The following is a 25,801-nucleotide window of genomic DNA, read 5'->3' as shown; positions in this document are numbered from 1 at the left end:
AGGCTACCACTAATCTACCTTCTGTCTCTATGGATTTGCCTAATTAAGACATTTCATATAAATGGAATCTTTAGTGACTGACATCTTTCACTTACCATAAGGTTAATCAGTGTAGCATGGGACATTATTTCATTCCTATTTATGGTCGCATAAAATTCTGTTGTATGGATATACCACATTTTATTTATCGATTCATCAGTTAATAGGCATTTTAGTTGTTTCTACTTTGAGGCTATTATGAATAATGCTGTTATGAACATTCCTGTAGAAGTTTCTGTGTGGATGTATGTTTTCATGTCTTTTGAGTATACACCTAGGAGTGGAATTGCTAGGCCATATGGTGACTCTATGTTTAAACTTTCAGAACGTGCCAGGCTGTTTTCCAAAGTGGCTACACCATTTTACATTCCCACCATCAGTGTATATGTGTTCCAGTTTCTCCACATCTTTGCCAATGCTTGTTATTAACTGTTTTTTAAAAATTATAACTGGGCTTTTGGTTTGCATTTTCCTGATAGTTAATGAGGTTGAGCATATTTACACGTGCTTATTGGCTATTTGTATACTTTTTTTAGAAATATCTATTCAAATCCTTTGCCCATTTTTAACTGAGTTATTTGTCTTTTTATTGTTGAGTTGTAAGTGCTCCTTCTATATTCTGGATACAAATTGCTTATCATATACGTAATTTGCATCATATTTTGACGTGCTTGTTGTAGAAGTTTCTGAGAGGGATATTTTTACATCTCAAACTAAAATTGTTGATTTATCTATCTTACCTTGCAGTTCTGTCAGTTGCTTAGTGTGTTTTAAGCCTATATGGTCGCAAGCCCCTATTTAAAAACTTCTTCATTCCGCTTAAATCAATGAATTTACTTCTCCTCTTACTTCCAACATGTAGCCTTACTTCCTATCTCATAGAAGAAATAGGAGCTATCAGATGGGACTTTTCTGCTACTAAACATCCCTACAACTACATGCATACTCATCTTGTCTCTCCATCCATCCTTTCACCATGGAAGAGGGGCCTTTCTTTCCATTCAAGGTTGAATTTTCCACTTGGGATCTAGATCCTAATCCCTCCCACCTTCTCATAAACTTTCCTCTAAAAATCATGCCCTCTTTCTCTTGTCTGCTGTTTCAACACTTTCCTCTCTACCAGATCTATTTTTCCAGCCTCTGAACATGCTCAGGTCTCTATTATATTAAAAAAAAATTCTTAATTCCATGTCTCTCTTCAGCTACCACCTTATTTTTCCTTCTGAATCAAACCTCCCAAAGAAAATGTCTACACTCTGTTTTCACTTCATTGGCCAGTCACTTCTCAATCCACTCTAGTCAGTCTTCTGCACTCAATACGCTACTACAACTGCTGACACCAAGGTGAACAATGACTGATTTTGTTCTAAATTCAGTGGAGAGCTTTCAGAACCATTTTTTTTACTTCTCTGCAGCAATTAACCTCTTGTCTTCTCCCTCCTTTCTAAAACATTCTTTTACCTTGGTGTCAGTCATATTGAACTGCTTTGCATGCCCCAAGTATGCCTTCCTTATTTACGTTTAGGTCTCTGAATATAATATTCCTTTTGCTTTGAATATTTTTCACTTACTCCCACCCAAAACTTCTCTTCACTCACCCTATACCTGGATAATTCTACCTGTCCTTTTGGTCTCACCTTAAGCATCACTTTCTATGGGAGTTAGAATTAGCATGACACTCCTCTGGGATCTTCTAGAAACTTGTACTTTCCTCCTTTCTCCTAACTCAGTACTCATAATACTAAATAGTAGTCATCTTCTTTCTTATCTGCTTCCCTCAAATAGCAAGAGCTACCTGAGAGGAGAGTGGGCAGAGCAAAATGGCGGGGTGAGCTGACCCGGATTCTCTCCCCTCCAAAATACAACAAAAGATTGGAAGAACTGAATTTCAGAGAATAAACATAATGCCAGCTTGTTAGAGACCTACAATACCAAGAAGGCGGAGATCATAAACCTTGCAGACGGCCTCAGAGGCACTGGAACGGTAGGAGAGAACATCGCTCCCTCCCCTAGAGTCTGCGATTTCTGCGGCGCGGGTGGGGAAGGAGCGGGGGAGGGGCCGTGTGATCGGGGGATCATCCAGGACTCCTGCCGCTGATTCAATGGAGACCCGCTGCCCGGGGGGAAAGCTTCTGTCTGCAGGGACCCTATAAATCAAGGGCCTTGGGAGACCAGAGAACAGAACTGATATGAACCCAGACCAGCGCGTGTGAGTAACAGCCCCTACCCCACAGCAAAGCCAGTGGGCGCAGCCATCTTGCCCCAAGGCGGAGAGCTAACGTGCCACTCTCGACGCCCATCTAGTGGCGACAGGCTGTAACTGCAACTGAATTCTACCACCATGAGAAAAAACCGCTCCTCTACCATCCAGCAATTTATAAAAGCCCCAGACCAGAAGGAAAACAATAAAAACACAGAATTAAGTCCTGAGGACTTGGAATTAGGTAAGCTAAGTGATAATGAATTCAGAGCAGCTATAATCAAAAAACTCAATGAGGTAGAGAGAAAGAGAAACAAGCTGAGTTCTGGAGTTACTTCACAAAAGAGATTGAAATCATAAAGAAGAATCAAACAGAATTACTTGAGATGAAAAACACAATGGACCAGATAAAACAGAATACGGATTCCCTGAATGCCCGTGTAGACAACATAAAGGAGCAAATCAGCATAATCGAGGACAGACAGGCTGAGTGGCGCCAGACAGAGGAAGAAAGAGAACTAAGAATTAAAAAAAAATGAGGAAAATCTCTGAGAGATAATGGATTCAATGAGGAGTAAGAACATAAGGATCATAGGAATTCCTGAGAATATGGAAAAGGAAAATGGAGCAGAAAGTGTGCTTAACGAAATTATTGAAGAGAACTTCCCAAATCTAGGGATCAACGGAGAAATGTGTGTAGCGGAGGGTTTTAGATCTCCTAGATTTGTCAATGTAAAAAGACCCACTGCAAGGCACATAATAGTAAAGTTGGCAAATAGGAATGATAAGGAAAGAATACTCAGGGAAGTAAGAAAAAAAAAGAGAATAACCAATAAAGGAGCCCCTATCAGACTGTCAGTGGATTTCTCTACAGAAACCCTACAAGCTAGGAGAGAATGGAGTGATATATTCAAAGCTTTAAAGGATAAAAACCTTCAGCCAAGAATACTCTATCCAGCAAGAATTTCCTTCAGCTATGAGGGAGAAATTAAATCTTTTCCAGACAAACAAAAGTTAAGGGAATTTGTAACTAAAAGCCCTCAATTACAAGAAATCCTCAAGAAGGCTCTCATACTTGAAAAAAGAAAAAAGGGAGAAAGGGGACACAAACCACAGACTAGGGAGACCGATGGATAGAACCAGAACAGGATAGCAAATATTCAACTATAGCAATAGGGTAAAAATAAGGAAACTACCAAAACAAGGACGATCTTAGCACTCTAACTACAAATTAATAAGACTAGTTGGAATAAAACATGAAAGTAATTATTTAGGAGGGGAAGAGCAAAGGGTCTAAATCAGTATTGGTCGAGTAAGTGAGAGACCACCAGAGAATAGACTATATTATATACGAGATTCTAAATACAAACTTCAAGGTAGACACTAAAATAAAGTACAGAACAGAGTCACAAATCATAGATAAGGAAAAATCTAAGAAACCCAGCATAAGAAATTGCAGTATTAAATGGGTAGTCTAAAGCACACAGGAAAAGAAACACAGGAAAACAAGATAATGACCGACAGATTGACAGCATTAAGTCCACATGCATCAATAATCACTCTCAATGTGAACGGATTGAACTCTCCAATAAAAAGACACAGAGTAGCAAAATGGATTAAAGAACAAGATCCAACAATTTGTTGCCTCCAGGAAACACACCTCAGCCCCAAGGACAAACACAGACTCAGGGTGAAGGGGTGGAGGACAATACTTCAAGCAAATAGCAAGGAAAAAAAGGCAGGTGTTGCAATTCTCATATCAGATCAAGTGGATTTCAAAATAAGACAGGTAAAGAGAGACACAGAGGGACAATATATAATGATCAAAGGGACACTGCATCAAGAAGAAATAACGCTTATAAATATCTATGCACCCAACACAGGAGCACCAAGATTCATAAAGCAACTATTAACAGACCTAAAGGAAGATGTTAAAAACAACACAATAATAGTAGGGGACCTCAACACCCCACTCACATCAATGGACAGATCATCCAGACAGAAAATCAACAAGGAAATAGTGGAGCTGAATGAAAAACTAAAGCAATTGGACTTAATAGACATATATAGATCACTCCACCCTGAAGGAGCTGAATACACATTCTTCTCAAGTGCACATGGAACATTCTCTAGGATAGACCATATGTTGGGAAACAAGGCAAGCCTCTACAAATTTAAAAAAATTGAAATAATAACAAGCATCTTCTCAGATCATAGTGCTATAAGGCTAGAAATTAATTACAAGAAAAAAGCTGAGAAAGGCACAAAGATGTGGAGACTAAACAACACACTACTGAACAAGCAATGGATCATTGAAGAAATTAAAGAAGAAATAAAACAATACCTGGAAACAAATGAAAATGATAGCATGCCATACCAACTCATATGGGATACAGCGAAAGCTGTGTTAAGAGGAAAATTCCTCGCAATACAGGCACATCTTAACAAACAAGAAAAATCCCAAATAAGCAACCTTAAAGCACACCTAACTGAACTAGAGAAAAGAGAACAAATGAAGCCCAAAGTCAGCAGAAGGAGAGAAATAATAAAAATCAGAGCAGAAATAAATACTATTGAAACGAAAAAGGCAGTAGAAAGGATCAATGAGACAAAGAGCTGGTTTTTTGAGAAGATAAATAAAATTGACAAACCACTAGCCAGACTTACAAAGAAAAAAAGGGAGAAAGCTCAAATAAACAAAATCAGAAATGAGCGAGGAGAAATAACAGACTCTGCAGAAATACAACAGATTATAACAGAATACTACAAAAAACTATATGCCAACAGAATGGATAACCTAGAGGAAATGGATAAATTCTTGGACTCCTACAATCTCCCAAAGCTCACTCAAGAAGAGGCAGACAATTTGAACAGACCAATCACAAGGAAAGAGATTGAAACAGCAATCAAAAACATCCCAAAGAATAAAACCCCAGGACCAGATGCCTTTCCTGGGGAATTCTACCAAACTTTCAGAAAGGATTTAATACCTATACTTTTCAAGCTATTCCAAAAAATTAGGGAAGATGGAACACTTCCTAACACATTCTATGAGGCCAACATAACGCTGCTACCAAAACCTGACAAGGACACCACGAAAAAAGAGAACTACAGGCCAATATCACTGATGAACATACATGCTAAAATTCTAAACAAAATTTTGGCAACCAGAATTCAGCAATTCATCAAAAGAATCATATATCAGGATCAGGTGGGATTCATACCAGGGACACAGGGATGGTTCAACATCCGCAAATCAATCAACGTGATACACCACATCAACAAACTGAGGAATAAAAACCACATGATCATCTCAATAGATGCAGAGAAGGCATTTGACAAGATCCAACAGCCATTTATGATAAAAACTCTGAACAAAATGGGCATAGAAGGAAACTACCTCAACATAATAAAGGCCATATATGACAAACCCGTAGCCAACATCATACTCAATGGGCAAAAACTGAACCCCATCCCCCTGAAAACAGGAACGAGACAAGGATGCCCTCTATCACCACTCTTATTTAACATAGTACTGGAGGTCCTGGCCAGAGCAATCAGGCAAGAAAAAGGAATAAAAGGAATCCAAATAGGGAGGGAAGAAGTGAAACTCTAGCTGTTTGCAGACGACATGATCTTATATATAGAAAACCCCAAAGAATCCATTGGAAAACTGTTAGAAGTAATCAACAACTACAGCAAAGTTGCAGGGTATAAAATCAATTTGCATAAATCAGTAGCATTTCTATACTCCAGTAATGAACCAACAGAAAAAGAACTCAAGAATACAATACCATTCACAATCGCAACAAAAAGAATAAAATACCTTGGGGTAAATTTAACTAAGGAAGTGAAGGACCTATATAATGAAAATTACAAGACCTTTCTGACAGAATTGGATGACGATATAAGGAGATGGAAAGGCATTCCATGTACATGGATTGGAAGAATAAACATAGTTAAAATGTCCATTCTACCTAAAGAAATCTACAGATTCAATGCCATCCCAATCAGATTCCCAATGACATTCTTTACAGAATTAGAACAAAGAATCCTAAAATTCATATGGGGCAACAAAAGATCCCGAATTTCTAAAGCAATCCTGAGAAAAAAGAACAAAATGGGAGGCATCACAATCCCTGACTTCAAAACATACTACAAAGCTGCAGTAATCAAAACAGCATGGTACTGGTACAAAAACAGGTGCACAGATCAATGGAACAAAATTGAAAGCCCAGAAATAAAACCACACATCTACGGACAGCTTATCTTTGACAAAGGAGCTGAGGGCATACAATGGAGAAAAGAAAGTCTTTTCAACAAATTGTGCTGGGAAAACTGGAAAGCCACATGTAAAACAATGAAAATTGACCATTCTTTTTCACCATTCACCAAAATAAACTCAAAATGGATTAAAGACCTAAAGGTGAGACCTGAAACCATAAGGCTTCTGGAAGAAAACGTAGGCAGTACACTCTTTGACATCAGTATTAAAAGGATCTTTTCAGACACCATGCCTTCTCAGAGAAGGGAAACAATAGAAAGAATAAACAAATGGGACTTCATCAGATTAAAGTGCTTCTTCAAGGCAAATGAAAACAGGATTGAAACAAAAAAACAACCCACTAACTGGGAAAAAATATTTGCAAGTCATATATCTGACAAAGGCTTAATACCCTTAATATATAAAGAACTCTCACAACTCAACCACAAAACATCAAACAACCCAATCAAAAAATGGGCTGGAGACATGAACAGACATTTCTCCAAAGAAGATATGCTGATGGCCAATAGGCACATGAAAAGATGCTTATCATCCCTGATCATCAGGGAAATGCAAATCAAAACTACACTAAGATATCACCTTACACCCGTTAGAATGACAAAAATATCTAAAACTAATAGTAACAAATGTTGGAGAGGTTGCGGAGAAAAAGGAACCCTCATACACTGCTGGTGGGAATGCAAACTGGTGCAGCCACTATGGAAAACAGTATGGAGATTCCTCAAAAAACTAAAAATAGAACTACCATACGATCCAGCCATCCCACTACTGGGTATTTATCCAGAGAGCCTGAAGTCAGCAATCCCAAAAGTCCTGTGCACCCCAATGTTTATTGCAGCACTGTTTACAATAGCCAAGATGTGGAAGCAACCTAAGTGCCCATCAACAGACGAATGGATAAAGAAGATGTGGTACATATATACAATGGAATACTACTCAGCTGCAAAACAGAACAAAATCATTCCATTTGCAATAACATGGATGGACCTTGAGAGAATTATGTTAAGTGAAATAAGCCAGCGAGAGAAAGATAATCTGTGTATGACTCCACTCATATGAGGAATTTAAAACTATGGACCAAGAACAGTTTAGTGGATACCAGGGGAAAGGTGGGGTGGGGGTTGGGCACAAAGGGTGAAGTGGTGCACCTACAACATGACTGACAAACATTAATGTACAATTGAAATTTCACAAGATTGTAACCTATCAATAACTCAATAAAAAAATAATAAAAAAAAACAGCTACCTGAGGGCAGGGACTATCTACCTTGTATGCTCAGCAGCTACTACAGTGCCTGGTGTGCAATGAGTTTTCCAGAAATAATCTCCTGATTAAAACAATGAATGAATGCAGTAGCCATAATATTTATTATAAGCATATTTATTTGCCACGACTTGGGGTAAAATATGTTCAGCTTTAAAAAGAACAATTATGTCTCATATATTTTACAATATACTCTAAAAAAATGACCCCATTGTCTCTGCGGCTAGCTCGAGATCTGTTTGAGGAAGGGCACACTGAAGAAAATAAAATAATTCATCATTAATCCATTTCACAAACATTTCCTAAATACCTTCCATGTAACAGGTCCTGTGCAAGCTATTTAACATGCATTATTTCATTTAATTAAAATTGAGTTGTAAAAATTAGAATGTGTCTGAGGGCATTTACATCTCTGATAACTCAAGTTTATGAAATGTGGATAGTGTGGTAATGGGCATTGGTTTCCAAATTCTTTTGGTAGCTGATCTATTTTTATTTTTTAATGAATCTTTAAGCAAACCCTAATAGATAAAAGGACCAAAAGAAATAAATGGATTCTTCAAGCCATTTAAATCTTCGCTCTTTGGTTGATTGTAACACATCCCTGAGAAGCCTCAGGCTCTGAGGAGCACAACATGAAAACCACTGCAGTGGGCAACTGAGAGCTCCAGGTTCCAATGATTCACAGAACTAAAATACTGGGGTGGGCCACCTATACTACTATTTTCCATTGTCCTGATTCATTGCAGTTTTCCAGAACAGCATTGTTTCTTCAAATCCTGGGGCTCCAGTGACTTCTGTCCATCCCTAAATTGCTTATCTCTTTTTTAAATCTTTGGTAAAACATAGATAACATAAGATTTACCATTTTAACCATTTTTAAGAGCACAGCTCAGTGGCATTGAGTATATTAACTTTGTTATGCAACCATTACCACCATCCATCTCCGGAAACTTTTCATCGTCCCAAATTGAAACTCCATACTCATTAAATAATAACTCCTAATTCTTCCCTCCCACTAGCCCCTGCCAGCCACTATTCTACTTTCTGTCTCTATAAATTTGACTACTCTAGGGACCTCATATAAGTGGAATCATACAATATTGGTCCTTTTTTGATTGACTTATTTCACTAAGCATAATGTCCTCAAGGTTATCCTTCTTGTGACGTTTATCAGAATTTCCCCTGTTTTTAAGGCTGAATAATATTCAATTGCATGTGTATACCACGTTTTGTTTATCCATGCATCCGTTGATAGACATTTGGGTTGCTTTCATCTCTTGGCTATTGTGAATAATGCTAGTGTGAACATGGGTATATAAATATCTGTTCAAGTCCCTGCTTTCAATTCCTTTGGGTATGTATCCAGAAATGGAATTGGTGGATAATATAAGTCTATGCTAGTCTTTTTGAAGAACCATCATACTATTTTCAACAGGAGCTGCAAAATTTTATATTCCCATCAGCAATGCACAAGAATTCCAATTTCTCCACATTATTGCCAACACTTTTAATTTTCTGATTTTTTATAACCATCTGAATGGGTGTGAGGTGGTATCTCATTGCAGTTTTGAATTGCATTTCTCTAATGATTAGTGACATTGGGCTTCTTTTCATGTGCTTATTGACTATTTATATACCTTTTATGGAGAAACGTCTATTCAAATCCTTTGCCCATTTTTAAATCAGGTCATTTGTTTTGTTGTTGAGTTGTAGGAATTTGTTATACATTGTTGATATTAATTCCTAATCAGATATATGATTTGCAAATATTTTCTCCCATTCCATATGTTGCCTTTTCACTCTGTTAATAACGTCTTTTGAGGCACAGAAGTTCTTAATTTTGATGAAGTTCAACTTGTCTATTTTTTCTTTTGATTCTTATGCTTTTGGTGTCATATCTAAGAATCTATTGCCAAACCCAAAGTCATGAACATTTACTCCTATGTTTTCTTTTAAGGGTTTTATAGTTTTAGCTCTTATGTTTAAGTCTTTAATACATTTCAGTTAATTTTTGCACATGGTATGAGGTAGGGACCGAATTTCATTCTTTTGCATGTGGCTATCCAGTTGTCTCAGCACAATTTGTTGAAGACAACATTCTTTCCCCATTGAATGGTCTGAGTGGGATTGTTGAAAATCAATGGCAGAAGATATATGGGTTCATTTCTGGACTTTCAATTATATTTCAATGATCTGTCTGTCTATCCTTATACCAGTACCACAGTTTGACTTCTGTAGCTTTTTAGTAAGTTTTGAAATTGAGAAGTGTGAGTCCTCCAATTTTGTTTTTCTTTTTCAAGATTGTTTTAGCTAATTGGAGTCCCTTGAGATTCCATGTGAATTTTCTGATGAACTTTTTTATGTCTGTAAAAAAATATTTTTAGGATTTTAATGAGATTGTATTGACTCTGTAGATCACTTTCAGTATTATTGACTTCTTAGCAATATTAAGTTTTCAAATGCATGAACACAGATGGTTTTTCCATTTATTTGTGTCTTCTATAATTTCTTTTATCAACATTTTGTAGTTTACACTATACAAGTTTTTCACCTCCTTGGTTAAGTTTAATCCTAATCATTTTCATCAATTTGAAATTTTTTCAGTTCTTACACTTTTGCTGTATCAAGTAGAATCACTTGTTGTTTTTCACAATGTACATAGCTTTTTAAATATATTTTTGACTTTGTATTTCTTTGTATTTGACTTTGTATTTGACTTTGTATTGTGTTTCTAGCAGTTACCAAATTTTTCCTCTTCTAGAAGGTGGGTGGTGGCACTCCCAATGCTACTCTTGGCTCTCATATCAGTTCTGCCATGGATATCCTGTGTGGTCTCACGCAAGTCCCTTCTACTCTCCAGGTATCTGTTTCCCCATGTAACATTAGGAGGTGAGGGGCAGATGAGAACAGTGGTTTTCAAAATGTGTTTCAATGTTCCCAGGAGGTGCTTCTGAGAATGTAGAGGCCATAGTGGGAAGATAAAACAGAAGGTTTGCTTTTACTGTTTAATATATTGGATTTCTGCATAACACTTTGTTTAAATAAATTATTTTTTTCTTTGAAATTGGGAAAGATAGTTAAAATTGAAAGGCCCTTATATCTCTGCAATTCTATGTTCCTAAGTCAGTACGTGTGATGAGGAGATTATAAATTGGATGAAGGGCAAATACTTTTGTGGAAGAAGGAGAGAGATGAGGCAAGGCAAGGAAAATCAAGCTAACATACTTCTTTGGAGCTTCCCCCGCCCCCTTTTAACATTCAGAAAGTTTCCAGGCCCCTGGAAGCTATTCCATGGCTCAGGAAGCAAGGCCTTAGCCCTCAGAAATTCCCATGACCACTTTTTCTTCTGGAGAACCCCACCCCTCTAGTGGCCCCTATTATCAGTGACTGACTCTAGTGCTTGACTGAGGAGGTAGCTCGCTGGAAGGCAAGCTGCTACTGAACTCTTGTCTTTGGCCTGAGGACTTGGACTGGGTGTCTCTTAGGAAATAAACTCATCCTAGGCATCCTCTTGCCCTCAAACGTACCTCAGAAACTGACCACAGGCCTGAAAAGTCCCTGGATTGGCCTTCAGCACAATAAGCAAAAAGCAGGACAAGAAAATAGACGTGGGCAGCAGTACTATTCTGAGGAGGCTTTTTAACCAATGCCTTCTCATGTACTCTTGCATAGCACATATATCCATCCTTACATATGCTCACACACATACACACTTGTAGATGCACATGCCTCTGTTCCTACACACTAATTCATATATACCCACTTATACCTATGTTCGTACATTATTCCCACAACAACACATATCCCTAAACATACCTTACTACTACACTGACACACACATGCTCATGCATCAACACCTACACACATAACTACCCACATGCACATGCAATCATGTATACAATCCCTGTGCTCATATACACACTGTGTACCTCCATACCCAAGGTCACACACACTCACATTTCATGCTCACACAGATATTCATACACCTGCTCACACACACACACACATACCTGTATTCATAAGCACAGACGCACTCTAGCTCCAAGCCACACCCATGCACGTGAGCTTACATACCCCTTTTATCACATCTCCTACATCTGTACATACCTATGCTCATATACACACTCACATCTGAGTTCTCCCTATCACACATACACATTTCCATGCACATAAACACTCATATGGTTACTTCTACAATACACTCTTGCCCAAGGTTTCCCTTTTATTTCCTTTCTTATAAAGAATTAATGAACTCAAAAGAGGTGAGTCACTCAAGACCCCTCATGTTGCCCCTTCTAAATATCCATTCTGTGTTTTTTTGGTTGTTATTGTCCTTAGTGCCTTAGAAACAAAAGAGTGCTGGTCTTCAGCTCTGAGCTGGTGAGATGTTTCTTCTCCTTCTTCTCCCTATTCTCAGTCCCTCCCTCAAGTTGGTCCCAGAGTAGGATTGGGCAGGCCAATTTCCCTCCATTGCAGGCCTCTGAGTGGCCCATTACTTCTCTGATCTAGGCAACCTCATAGGATCTTCAACTAGAAAGCCAGGAAAGTCTTTGCAATCCCTCTCTCTGTTCAAGTTAGCCTTGGATGTATTATTTAAGGAAAGAGAAATTGATGTTGACCTTTTAGGGTCTCTGGAAAAGATTATTTCACAGCCTCCTACAGAGTTTAACATCCCTCACTCTCAGGAGGTTTATTCTCAAGTCTGACTCAAAGCCTCACACTGCAGCCAAAGTCCATTTCTTTTCTAACAGTGTCTGTAGAGAAGGAAACTCGTTGCCAACTTCCTCTATATAAACACAATAGACTAAAACACTCTTAATCTTTTGGCCTGGCCTTCACTGAGTAAAATATTGGAAATGGCAGATTCCAGGTGATTTGTGGGATAAGATGCAAAGAGAGACCTCTTAGCCAGAGAACAGCTTCAATTTGAACCTTCACTCTGAAACATGAGAGATACACCTCTTCCAGGTTTTTGCTCTAAGGATTTGCATTATCCAAGAGAAGTCCACATAGGTCAGGGCATAAACCAAGAACTGATGTTCAGGTGTGAGATGGATGGGATTTGAGAAGCAACAGGCCTTCCTTATCCCACACAAACCCCTCCATTTTGATTAGCTCCATGTGGCCCTTGGTCAGCATTGCTGACTAAGTCCCTACTTTCTTCATTCCCATCCTCCACTCCCATCTTTCGCCCACCTCTTCTCACAGTAACATCCAAGAACAGAATCAAAATGATTTTTCAAAGAATGTGACTCTTAGGATCTTGCTGATGGAGATTGACTAACCCACCTCAGCAAGTTTCACTGACCATCTACCCATGAATGCCCCGGAAGAGCAGGTTGGTAGGCAGGGGATTTAGAGTCCCTGGAGATGCCTTCAGGTAATGCATGCCTAGCTAACAACCCCACTGCCTTCCCAAGTCTTCCAGTTCCTGCTGGTATATTATCAGCACCAAAGGGCTCCAATTCTGACATTCATGAAGATGGCATTGGGATGTTTTCTGAGCTGATAATACCTGTTTCTCACCTTGAGCCAGGTTTCACCAGAAGGCCTTACACAGGAGAACATTAGCTATTTTAAGTCCATTATCAGCTTATGATTTCTCCACTTAAGAAATTACCTTGTCCTGATTGCCCCCTGGTCCTTCCCATTGGCCCCTGTGCTTGAGGAAGGCCAGTGCTCAGTCTGTGGGGCTCCAGGCATCTCAATGCATGCCATTATCCAGCCCCAGGGAAAACATGGCAGTGGGGCTAGCTAACATGGCTGACCTGGCACTTCACTTGCTCCCTCTCTTGAGTTTATGGCTTAATCCTACCACTCTCAATGTGCTCTCTTCATTCGGGCCACTCTCATAACCATGTCCAACACTGAGACCACAAAGAAGTTCATAAAGAGGGCAGTATATCACCTTGGACTTTCTGTAGGCAGACATTTGTTTCAGTAAATTATTCCCAATGTTAAACAAGCACCTCTGATGTGCTAGGCACTGTGCCAGAAGCTGGGGTGGGTGGCATATAGAGAAATCACTGGCCCTGGTCTGTGCTCCTTAGGACCTTTTTGGAAAGGGAGGGAGATAAACCAAGTCCACATAGAACACAGGACAAGATAGCAAGTGATCAGTCCCCTCAGAAAGGCCCAGATTAACCATTGTGGCAGGTTGGAAAAGGGAGACCTCACTCTCAGTTTGGAATCAGGGGTAGCAAGAGGGAGGGTAAATCAGGGAGAGCTTCCTGAAGGAGGCAGCATTTGAGCAGATCCTTGAAAGATGGGGAGAATTTCTTCAGGAATAAAGGGAGAGGAGGGCATTCTGTGTAGAGCGAGCAACTTAAGCAGTGGGATAGAGTTGAAGAAGTATGGGAAGTAAAAATGAATAACAAGTCGACTTGGAGTGTTACTACATGTTCCAGAGTTGCAAGAGCTAAGGCCAGAGAGATGTTTTGAGACCAGATCAAAAAGGGGATCTGAATGCCAGATTGAAGAATTTAGACTTGATCCTCCAGACAATGAAGTGCCACTGCTTTTTGAAAAGGAGAGTGACGTGATTGGAGTCGCACCTTGGAAGGGCCTCTAATGGCTGGGAGTTGGCATTCAGAGACAATGAGAAAGGGTTAGGTTAAGTCTAAACCCTGTATCTATGGCTGCCTTATAAATTTCCTTTGTAATCAATTTCATGGGCCCAAAGCAGTTTACATACCTCATTAGGAAACCCTGGTGTGTATGTGTGTGCATGAGGAGTTGTATGCATGTGCATGTACAAACCTCCATATGCGTATATGTGCATATTTGCTAGTATATGTGTATGTATGTGTACATAAACATGCACTTGCATGTCCTGTATGCTAGCTTATCAATGTGCATGCATGTATAAATAGAATGCCCAGATCTGCATGCTTGCTTGTATGTGTGTGTGTGTGTGCACCTATATAGGGATATGTGGGAGGATCTATGTAGGAAGATATGTGTATGTATTTCTGTGTGAATATGTCTTACAAATGTCTGTTTCACGTGCATGTTGGTATCTGCATCTGTGTGCATATACTCATGTGTATGTGAATATGTATCTTGACACATGGTTAAGTTTTGATTATCTGCATAGTAGCCCCTTTTGTATTACACAGGATGGATTTTCAGCCGCTTTCCCAAGTGGGGAATGCCGGTCTTCACACCACCCAGCACCCTCATGACCCATCTCTGTCCACTGCCATCTGCTGAGGGAATGTACATCCTTTTTAGTATTTGCTTCCACAAAACAAAACTGGAAAGTTAAAACACCCTAGGGTCCACTCTAGAGACTGAGACCTTGTTCTGGGATCTCCAAGCCCATTGGGGAACTAAGGCTTGATTAATTTAGGTTGCAGAAAGGACCAGACCAATGCTGGGTACTGTGAGAGACAGTCAGTGGGCAAGGCCTACTGATTCTGTTAACTATGTACATGGGAGGACATGATAGGAAGCTCTTGATAAAAATGGGGAAAATCCAATGTGGGGTTCAGCCCTGATTGGAAGAGAAAGCCACAAGCCTCAGCATTTAGCATGCTCTCCCTTGGGCAATGGTTATTGGCTCCCACTCACCAGTAACCCCAAGCTGCCAGTGTTTGGGCCCTATACACTTAACCTCTCCTCCCTTAGATTTGTCCCTCACCTCAATATTGTCACAGCCTTGACTCTCAGCATTGCCCCAGCTCCTTTCCTCTCAGCACTCCCACACCACCCATGTGGTAGACAGGATGATGGCGTCTCTAAGAGATCCACGTCCAAACCTTATAATGTTCCCTTATATGGACAAAGGGACTTTGCATGTGTGATTAAGTTAAGGATCTTGAGATGGGGTGATTATCCTAGATTATCTGCATTAGCCCAATCTAATCATAATGTATCTCGTCATTATAAGAGGGAGGCAAGAGGGTCAAAGTAAGATAAAAGGTAATTTAATGATGAAAGGAGAGTTTGAGAGAGAGAGAGAGAAAAAATGGAAGATTGGAATATGCTATGATGCTGGCTTTGGAGGGAAAGTAGGCATTTTCTAGAGGCTTAAAAAGGCAAGGAAACAGATTCTCCCCTAGAGCCTCCAAAAGGAATGCAGCCCTGCTGACCCATTTTAAACTTCTGACCTCTAGAACTGTAAAAGAATAAATTTTTGTTGTTTCAAGTCACTGAATTTGTGGTAATTTGTTAGACCAGCAATAGAAAACTAAAACAAACTCCTTCAATATTGCCTGGGCTTTCTCTGCCAAGAATTTCCCCAGACTCTCCCCTCTTAGTGTTGTCTGAGCTCCTTCCCCCTCAGTGTTGTTCTTGCCCCTTCCCTTTAGCATTGCCCTAATCCTACTGCCCCAACCCCTCCCTGCTCAGTACTGCCCTACACTTGCCTTGGTTTCCTTAGTGGCCCCTGCCCTCAACCCTAATTCTCTCTGGCTGTCTTGACTCAGTGTCCTTCCTACAGACCCCTGCAGTCTGCAGAGCTTCGTGAGGAAGGATGTGGAAGGAACAGGACTGCTTTTCTCAGTCACCACCAGGGCCTATCAAGGTTGAAGGAGGGTGAGGAAAGGGCAGTCCTGCCAGGCCCCAGCCTGATCTGTTTACACCTGCCTCTTCTGCTCTTAACTTTCCTTGGGGCCAAGCCAGTGATTTCCTACTGTGAGTGAACTCATCAAAGGAGGCCCTGTCCCAGCCACTCATTGTGAAGGTCTCTGGGTTCTCTGAGGGCTTGAGCGAGGTTCCATCCTGGCCTGAGGACCTTGGCAGCCTGGCGTCTATGTTCTGTGGACTCCTGGCTGTAAGAGTCACTGGCTTAACCATGAGAAAGGGGCTCAGGAAGGGAAGGTCACAAGAGAAACAAACAGATCACAGGAAATACAGGGAGAACTGAGGTTCACTCAGTGGGTGTCTAAAAGATTGGGAAACCAAGTTCAGGGCAAAAAGATATGGGTTTACATTGTAGTATCAGGGGTTGAAGAGATCCATCCAGAAGACTTCATGACCAGTAAGATTGTTCAAAATCAGTGTTTCCCAAGCCAATTTCCAAATAATGAATTCCTGTAGATGTTATCTGTTATTTTGTGGGGGGAAAGGTGGTTGTCCAGTGGCCAAGTAAATTGGGAAGTATTGGTTTAAGAAAGTGAAATGAGTTTCTTTACTGTAGAATTTCTCTAAGCCATGAATATATTATGTATGACAAAGGGATCAGTATTGAATGCAATACTTCCCAATTTATTGATCTTTGAGAACCCTGGGGGCTACTACTGTTGCTATGTCATTAAACAAAGATCTTCAGAATACAATTTTGGCAATAATCTTTTAAACTTTTGAAATCAAAATGACATGAAAAGGAATTAATCTTCTCTCCTCATTCCAGAAGGCCAAATTATGGTATCTACCAATAAGGTTCTTGAATTACCTACATGCTAGCTGACTGTATAGTTATAGTTTCCAAATGTCCATGAAAGGGAAATTAAGGAAAAACAAGAGAACAGAAAGCCTGATAAACAAACTTCCTTGCCTTAAACTACTCTGAACCGAGCTGAATAATCTCAGCTACTGTAGCCTCCCTTGTGGGATTCCATGAACATATCATTCTCAATGCTCTCTGTTTGTCATTTCTATAGGTAGATGCCACTGGGATATCTCCTACAGCTTGCTACTAACTGATTGATAGTCTTAAGGATATGAAAGGGAACCTTGGATCCAGAAAGGTTAATACACATGTTTTCACTATACAAGGAATTGAAGGCCAGGATCGCCTTAGAACCTACACTTTATGAAGGTCCTTTTTAAGCCCTTAGACCTGAAATGGCAGATAATGCAGTATGAATTCCCATGTCCCATACCCATGGCACATATCACAAATCAATCATAGTACTGTCTCCCTCTGATTTTACACACAGCTTTAGAATCCTTCTCCACACAACCTCCAGGTAGCTGCTACCCAGTGATCAGAGCTTGCAAATGAAGGTAAATCTTTCAGCCAATTCTGCCCTAGACAGAGCCCTGTCACTAATGTTTTAATTGGGTAGGGAAGACATCAGAAAGGAGAATGAGCAGCCAAGTACTGAGTACCCTACTGCTGGGGCAAAAGGTAAATGTCTCCCCTTCCCTTCTAGGCCATGAGAGCCTGTACAGTATGGTCCAAACCAATCTGCACAATCTACCCCAGTACGCTACCCCCAGGACCACTGAGGACTGCCTTGACCCCACATCTCTGAGTCAGGTGTCCAAGAACAAGCAATATAAATTCACCTTAAAGCACAAGAGCAAAGTAACCAGTGTACTGGAGAGAGGTGAGGGTTGGGTCCCTGGTGCTAGATTCTGTGTGACCCCTAGGAATCCAGAGACAATATGTGGGCCCTTTGCTCCAGCCACCCCCACTTGTCTTATCCATTTGGTATCTCTAGCCTCTGCCTCTATCCCCACAGTGCTCCCCTGCCACCAGTATTCCTCTGACTGCCATCCACCTCGTCCAACTTCTTTTGGGGGAATGCCAATCCTATGTATCCTGACTGTGACTCTTGCCCACCTTCCCACCCATAGAACTTAGTGAGAAGAGAAATCTGAAGAAAAGGAAGTCTTTGTTGTATTTGGCCCTGTGGAAAACCCTAATCTAACCTTAGAAACCTCCATGGTACAATCACTAGAAGAAGAGAATGATCACAAGCCCTGTACCCTGGATCTGTCTACACTGTGCCTAACAAGCCACCTGCCCAAGCCTACCTTGGTAAATCACATTTGGCCACAGTCATAGAAGCTGTGGCCTAAAGGTTGGGCCTAGGTGACCCCAAAGATTCCAAAGCTATTTTAGATTAAGGCTCAGCCCCCTCAGTCAATTTCTCTCTGCCTTACTATAAGGCATCCCAATGAGACATCCATAATTTCCATACATCCCACTCTAGGGGCTTACCCAATGACCTGGCTCCAGTGGACTATACACATCTTCTCAGGCAAGAGTTCTTCAGCCTGACCTAGCACTCGACCAATACTTAGATAGACGTGACAGGCAACTGTTTACAGGAGGTGATTTGATGGAATTTGCCAATGCCTCCTGCCCACCACACAACCCTTTATACCATCACAATGTCTGGCCTGTTACCTTTAAGGTCATCTGGCCAAGCTAAGACTGAGTACCCTATCTGGTATATTAGAGAGTAGAGTTTTGCAGCAAGTAAAAGACTGGTCTAGGAGAATCTATAAATAAAGGAGATATATGGGTACCTGGGGAATTGGAAGGCAAGTATGCTTTCATGCCCCAGAAAACCTTGGGAATTGGGTTACAGGGCACTAAGGAATCTGCTCAGAAATCTTAGGATCTTCCCAGGACATATTGATGTTGCTGTTCAATGAGGGCCCAACCACTGCTGGCATTTTCCCCTTCTCAGCGAATGCTGAGACATGCAAGGAGATAAAGGAGAAGCTGAATTCTGGGACCCAGGTGTCCATAGCTGGAATGTCAGTGTTGTGGCTGCATCTGTCTTGACTGTGTCTGCCTGTGAACATGTGATCTACTTCAAGGACCACAAGAATGCCAGGAATAAAACAAGACCCCTATTCCATCCCTACCCCAGGCACGTGGCCCTGAACTATGTCAACCTCAGCTTCCCCAGAGCTGCTAATGTGGGCAGAGAGCCAAACTCATCATTGTGTGAACCAAGTCTCAGATCCTCAAGTGGCAGGGAGTGGGGATGCTAGACAGTCCTAGGGCAGAGGGCAGCATAGGTGAGAGAGGCATCCATTTTTCCATCAACTGTCCCTCTAGCATGTATGGGCCTAGGCCCAGGAGATGTGTATTTCATAAGAATGAATTTGATTTAGGAATTCCTGTGCAATATTCCTGACAGTGTGCTGTCCTTGGGCATATACGGCAAGTGTATGACAACCACGGAAGGGTGCATTACCAGGAGAATATCTCGTCCCAACAGAGGTTAGGTCATTTATCCCTGGTTCATCCCTGGGACTTGGAGATGGGGAGGAAAGAGTTCTACAGATGAAGAAAAAAGTAAAAAAGAGGGAGGGAATGTCAGTTGTCAGTAGTTCAGATATTCTCCAACCAAGGTTCTTCATGCAGCATGTATAGTTCTATTTCAAGCTCTGCACCAAACTGGATGTGTGCCCTTGGACAAGTGCCTTGCCTCCTCTATTCTCAATGTCCCCCCACCATTGTACATTAAGAACAGGTGAGGAGATTCTCCAAGATTCCAGACAGCACTAGTGGTCTGATATTAGCCAAAAACCAGGGGAAAGGAGTGTTAGCTGGCCCTTCTTCCCTACTCCCCACAAAGACCCCACAAACACACACATTAAATTGACCTTCCTCTTTCCTGGATTGTCCTCCATTCTCTGGACATCATCTCCCACTGACTGTCCAGATTGGTAGTTCAGCAGCCTGAAGGCAACTGCCTGCTGCTAAAATACCTCCTGAAGTGGCCTCCTGAGCCACATCATGGCCAACTCTGAGGAGAACCAGATGACAGTCTTCAACCTAGCCCGGTATGTTGCACCCAGCATGCTGTGGTTGCACAACCCCGAAAGTCCAGAGAATGAGAGCCAGACCATGGACAAGGTAAGGAGCTCACTGTTTCTTCCCCCATTGGATCCTGCAAGCCACCTCTCCTCTCTACAGAGCCTCCTGCTCTTAATCATGAAAAAAGCACAAGTTTGGCCTGGGGTCAATCCCAGCATTGCTGCCTCACTAGCTGTATGAATTCTGACACATTGTGTGACTTCACTGAACCTTAATTTCCTCATCTCTAAAATGGAACTTATAATAGAGTCCCTTGGAGAGAGAAAACATGGTAGATGTAGAAGGACTTTGAAACTCTAAAGCTGTCCAAACAAAAGTACAAGTGATTTTTTTGTCTCTCCTGCCAGACAATGAATTTCCTGAAACCAGGGACCTTCCTTTATTTCTTTGGGTCGTCACACTCTCACGTGGCATCAGACACAGAGCAGGCACATCTTAATGGATATTTGAGAAATTAAGGAATAAATGTTGTATAGAAAAATGAGTCAGTCATTGATTATGTGAAATTGGATAAGTCATTTTACCTTTATCTCTCCATTTTCTTTTTCTTTGTCACCCTCTGCTTTTATTTATTTACTTTTTATTATTTTTTTAATTGCAGTAACATTGGATTATAACAATATATAGCTTTCAGATGTAAATCATAATATATTTCGAATTCTGTGTAGATTACATCATGTTCACCACCCAAAAACTAATTATAGTTCATCCCCTCCCATGTGAGCCTAATCACCCCTTTTGCCCTCCCCTTTCCCCCTTCCCCTATGGTAACCACCAATCCAACCTCCATTACTATGTACTTGTTTGTCATTGTTTTTATCTTCTACTTATGAGTGAGATCATACGGTACTTGACTTTCTCCCTCTGACTTATTTCACTCAGCATAATACCCTGAAGGACAATCCATGTTGTCACAAATGGCCAGATTTAATCATTTCTTATGGCTGAGTAGTATTCCATTGTGTATATATACTACATCTTCTTTATCCATTCATCCCTTGATGGGCACCTAGGTTGCTCCCAAGTCTTGGTTATTGTGAATAATGCTGCTATGAATATAGGGGTGCATGTATCTTTATGCCTTTGTGTTTTCAATTTCTTTGGATAAATACCCAGCAGTGGGATAGCTGAATCATATAGTAGATCTATTCTTAATTTTCTGAGGATACTCCACATTGCTTTCCATAGTGGCTGCACCAGTTTGCAGCAGTGTACGAGGGTTCCCTTCCCTCCACATTCTCTCTGACATTTGTTAATTTCCTGTCTTGTTCACTGTAGCCATTCTGCCTGGAATGAAGAGATAGCTCATTGTAGTTTTGATTTGCATTTCCCTGATAGCTAATGATGTCGAACACATTTTCATATGCCTGTTGGAGTGGAAAAAAAGAGAATTATGAAGTGAGGGAGCTTCCAGGAGAGGGGGCTGAAGCTCATCTTGAGTATGGACATGGATGTGGGGAAGGAGTATGGGTACAGTGGGAGATTTCTTTGTGGTCTCATCCTTACACTGTGATGCCCAGATAGTCATTACCCCCTATTTTCTTTCCTGGCACATTATTCAGAACATGGCTTTGTCTTGAATTCCAGCTCTGAAACTTCTTGGCTACGTCACCTTGAGCAAGTGGCATCACCACACTGAGCCTCAGCATGCCTGTGAATGAGACTTGAGCTGAAGTATTGGTGAGGGCTTTTAATGGAATGAATATAAGGTGACTGGTATAGTGTTGGACTACTGGGAGGGGCTTAGTAAAATGGTAGATCTTTCAGAGGGGATTCTGGGCTCCCATCCCTACTTCCTCTCCTATCTTTTTTGTGTATTCAACCTTCTGGAAGACTAAACAACGGTTTGGGCTGGTTGAAAAAAAGAGACATCCAGGGGCTGGGCTGGTGGCATTGCAGTTAAGTTCGTGCACTTCGCTTCAGTGGCCCAGGGTTAACCGGTTCAGATCCTGGGCGCAGACCTACACATCCCTTATCAAACCATGCTGTGGCAGGCGTCTCATATATAAAATACAGGAAGATGAGCACAGATGTTAGCTCAGGGCCAATCTTCCTCAGCAAAAAGAGAAGGATTGGCAGTAGATGTTAGCTCAGGGCTAATCTTCCTCAAAAAGAAAAAGACAGCCACCCACAGATTCCAAACAAAGAAAGCCCTGCAAAGAGTTAAAGCCTATGCCTCATGGATCTACTGTTCCAAAAAACTTCAAAGCTGGAATCTTTACAGTTCCTAGTCCACCCTCCCCAAGTTACAGCTGGACCTCAAGAGAGGCAGCTTTCTGCCTGAAGTAACAGCAAATAAATGGCAGAGTTGGTTCCAGAGCCCAGGAAATGCTGTCCCATAAGCTCACAATACATGTCCCACTGCCTCCTGGGAGAAGATGACCATGTTCCTCATGGTGTCTATATCCCTTCTCCATTCCCTCCTATCCTGTCTTAAGATTTATAGCATACACTTAGCTCTGGGAGGGAGGTCCAGGTCACAGAGGCCAGAAGCGGGGAGGGCATGCACTGTACCCATACTCCTTCCCCGCATCCATGTCCATACTCAAGATGAGCTTCAGCCCCCTTTCCTGGGAGCTCCCTCACTTCGTAATTCTCTTTTTTCCACTCCATCTTAGCCATGCCTCCTGGTTTCTAGAAGACTGTCAGGCTTCACCAGTACCCCATGATGAGCCCCGTGTTAGCTAGTGAGAAAAGCATCAGCAATATCCTTGATTTTCCGTGTGCCTTTGGGTAAATCTGTTCCCCTTCTCTGAATTGAATTTTGCTCATCTGGAGCCTGAAATTAATCATCTCTTTCCTTCCCAGTACATATGAATAGTGAGAGTTGAGTTCAAGCCAAGAAACATTTAATAAGACCTGTCTATAATGTGTCAGGTATCAGGGACATAGAAGTAAAATAAACATTTTCCCTCCCCTCAGGAAGCTCACAGTTTAGTTGGAGGATTAAGCAAAAGAGAGTCATAAAGGCAGAACACTGTGGAGTTTGGGTAGGTGAGGCTTCTGAAAATTTCTGAAGTTTCTGGAAGGTGGTGAGAGAAAGAAAGGAGTAGAAGCTGCCATTAGGAAGATTTATTCTCCACTTCCTGCTTCCCAGACAGCTTGAAAGCAGGTTCCCTTGGCCCAAAGTTCTTTCACAGCTAGGAGTTGGTAGGGGGCAAACAGATGGAGGTAGCACATGGGGTTCACTAAGTGCCCAAGCTTTGGCCTGTACATTGCAGATCTGGAAGATCACATTGTCTATAGCCTCAGTCATGTCTAACTGACAGGTGAAGCATGATCTGCTGACAAAAAGCAGTGGGGTTGAAGGGAGAGAGCACTGAACTGAGGAGATGGACACCTGGGTACTAGACCTAACTCTTTCCCTATAGTGGTTCAACTGTCTCTGGGGTTCAGGGGTCCCCATCTGTATCATCAGCAGGGAGGGCAGGTTGAGCTAGGGTTCTTCATTTTTTGTGTAGTGTGTGTGTTGTTTTTTTAATTAAGGTTATGAAGGTTAACATCCTTGTGAAATTACAGTTGTACATCCTTATTAGTCTTGTTGTAGGTACACCACTTCACCCCTAGTGCCCTCCCCCCACCCCCCTTTCCCCTGGCAACCACCGATCAGTTCTCTTTGTCCATATGTTAACTACCACCTATGAGTGGAGTCATACAGAGTTCGTCTTTCTCTGTCTGGCTTTTTTCACTCAACATAGTACCCTCAAGGCCTATCCATGTTGTTGTGAATGGGACGACTTTGTCCTTTTTTATGGCTGAGTAGTATTCCATTGTATATATATATATATATATATACCACATCTTCTTTATCCAATCATCAGTTGCTGGGCACTTAGGTTGGTTCCATGACTTGGCTATTGTGAAGAATGCTGCGATGAACATAGGGGTGCATGGAATTTTTGGAATTGCTGATTTCATGTTCTTAGGATAGATACCCAGTAGTGGGATGGCTGGGTCATAAGGTATTTCTATTCTTAGCTTTCTGAGGAATCTCCATACTGTTTTCCATAGTGACTGCACCAGTTTGCATTCCCACCAACAGTGTGTGAGGGTTCCCTTTTCTCCACAGCCTCTCCAACATTTGTCACTCTCGGTTTTGGATATTTTTGCCATTCTAACAGGTGTAAGGTGATATCTTAGGGTGGTTTTGATTTGCGTTTCCCAGATGATTAGTGATGATGAGCATCTTTTCATGCGTCTATTGGCCATCCGTATATCTTCTTTGGAGAAATGTCTGTTCATGTCTCCTGCCTATTTTGTAATTGGGTTGTTTGATTTTTTATTGCTGAGTTGTGTGAGTTCTTTGTATATTATGGAGATTAACCCTTTGTCAGATAAATAACTTGTGAATATTTTTTCCCAATTAGTGGGCTGTTTTTTTGTTTCAATCCTGTTTTCATTTGCCTGGAAGAAGCTCTTTAGTCTGATGAAGTCCCATTTGTTTATTCTTTCTATTGTTTCCCTCATGTGAGGGGTTATGGTGTCCGAAAAGATTCTTTTGAAGCTGATGTCAAAGAGTGTACTGCCAATATTCTCTTCTAGAAGACTTATTGTTTCAGGCCTAATCTTTAGGTCTTTGACCCATTTTGAGTTTATTTTAGTAAATGGTGAAAAAGAATGGTTGATTTTCATTCTTTTACATGTGGCTGTCCAGTTTTCCCAGCACCATTTGTTGAAGAGACTTTCTTTCCACCATTGTAGGCCCTCAGCTCCTTTGTCAAAGATTAGCTGTCCATAGATGTGTGCTTTTATTTCTGGGCTTTCAATTCTGTTCCATTGATCTGTGCATCTGTTTTTGTACCAGTACCATGCTGTTTTGATTACTGTAGCTTTGTAGTATGTTTTGAAGTCAGGGATTGTGATGCCTCCAGCTTTGTTCTTCTTTCTCAGGATTGCTTTAGCAATTCTGGGTCTTTTGTTGCCCCATATGAACTTTAGGATTCTTTGTTCAATTTCTGTAAAGAATGACATTGGAATTCTGATTGGAATAGTGTTGAAGCTGTAGATTGCTTTAGGTAGTATGGACATTTTAACTATGTTTATTCTTCCAATCCATGTGCATGAAATGTCTTTCCATCTCTTTATGTCATCGTCGATTTCTTTCAAGAAGGTCTTGTAGTTTTTGTTGTATAGATCTTTCACTTCCTTGGTTAAATTTATCCCAGGGTATTTTATTCTTTTTGTTGCGATCATGAATGGGATTGAGTTCTTGAGATCTTTTTCTGTTAGCTCATTGTTAGCATATAGAAATGCTACTGATTTATGTATGTTGATTTTACACCCTGCAACTTTGCTGTAGTTATTGATTGCTTCTAGTAGTTTTTCTATGGATTCTTTGGGGTTTTCTATATATAAGATCATGTCGTCTGCAAACAGCGAGAGTTTCACTTCTTTATTGCCTATTTGGATTCCTTTTATTTCTTTTTCCTGCCGAATTGCTCTGGCCAAAACCTCCAGTACTATGTTGAATAAGAGTGGTGAAAGTGGGCACACTTGTCT

This window comes from Equus caballus, chromosome X (assembly GCF_041296265.1).
Source record: "Equus caballus isolate H_3958 breed thoroughbred chromosome X, TB-T2T, whole genome shotgun sequence".
Lineage (NCBI taxonomy): Eukaryota > Metazoa > Chordata > Mammalia > Perissodactyla > Equidae > Equus > Equus caballus.
Note: the sequence above shows the minus strand (reverse complement) of the source record.